At 60.2% G+C, this 1,108-nt stretch overlaps 1 protein-coding gene across 7 annotated transcripts in view; it reads left to right on the forward strand.

The window, feature by feature from the left end:
- Positions 1-373: 373 nt before the first annotated feature.
- Positions 374-1,108, forward strand: part of LINS (lines homolog (Drosophila)) — a 34,362-nt gene continuing 33,627 nt past the window's right edge. For 3 of the 7 annotated variants that reach the window (XM_010845815.1, XM_010845818.1, XM_010845820.1), the window contains exon 1: positions 374-877. The gene's annotated coding sequence lies outside the window, so the exon portion shown is untranslated. The remainder of the gene's footprint in view (positions 878-1,108) is intronic. The other 4 variants (XM_010845816.1, XM_010845819.1, XM_010845821.1 and 1 more) reach the window with 2 other exon arrangements.

The following is a 1,108-nucleotide window of genomic DNA, read 5'->3' on the forward strand; positions in this document are numbered from 1 at the left end:
AGGCTCCGGCTCCAGCACTTTGGGGTCACTGGGATGGGACCAAACCCTCAGCAGCCAATCAGCGGCCGCACTGGAGCCGGAGCCCGGAGCCGTAAACCAGGTCTGAGGTGGGTGGGGGGGTAGGGGGTGAGGGGGACTTGGTTGGTTGGTTGCTTCCTTCTCTCCTCCTTACCCCAGCGGCCCCCACCCCTTGCCTGCCGTAAAGCGGCCTGCGTATTCGCGACAGTTAGAGGAGGCGTGCCGAGCGAGGCTAGGAGTCGCCTCTGATTGGCCACATTCACTCCCCCCCCTACCCCCCGCACCTCGCGGCTCCCGACGCTCCGCCCCTGGCGGAGGGACTCCACGCGGTTGCTAAGAAACACTATATGCCGAACAGGACCTCTGCGCAAGCGGGTGGAGGCAGCGCCCTGTACGTTCTGTGAACTACGGTGGCCCGGAAGGGGCCGGCGCTTGCTCGAACGGCAATGCGGAGGCGGCGTGGCTTGAGGCAGGTCTCCAGCAGGTAACTGGAAGAGGTCGCTACGCTCGGCGACGGGGGAAGCGCCTGTGCGGCCGATGAGAGGCTGTTTCGAGGGTTAGGACTGAGGAGGTGTCAGTCCCCAGGAAGCGAGGAGAGGCGCTCCTCGTCCCGCCGCCCTCGGTGCTTTTCAGTCGCGAGCGCCGGCTCCTAGGCTGCGCTCCAGGGCCTGAGGCGCCGTTAGCTCCCGGCTGGGCGCGCCTCGCCTCACTCAGAAGAGGACACTGTGCCTTGGCGGTGACGCTTCAAGGGCTTTCCTGCGAGGACAGCGGCCCTTGAGAATTCCTGCGAATGAAAGGGAAAAGAGTGGAAAATGTGGGAGATGGCCGTGTTTATTAAGTGCGTTTTTTCACTTACCAGGTATTTACTTTAAGCTGGTCAGTGTCCTAGCCGTCAGGGAGACAAAAGCGAACAAGATATATGTAATCCTTTGCCCTCGTGGAGCTTTACGCTTTAGCAAAGAGACTGACAGATACGAAATTATTTACTAGATAGGGATGGGGTCGAGCTTGGCTTGGACGTGATGGCTCTTTTAGCTAGTAAGGGTCTCTGAGGAAGTGATATTTGACTCGCCATCTGAGTGAGGAACAC

This window comes from Bison bison, unplaced genomic scaffold (assembly GCF_000754665.1).
Source record: "Bison bison bison isolate TAMUID 2011002044 unplaced genomic scaffold, Bison_UMD1.0 scf7180017864224, whole genome shotgun sequence".
Taxonomy (NCBI): Eukaryota; Metazoa; Chordata; class Mammalia; order Artiodactyla; family Bovidae; genus Bison; species Bison bison.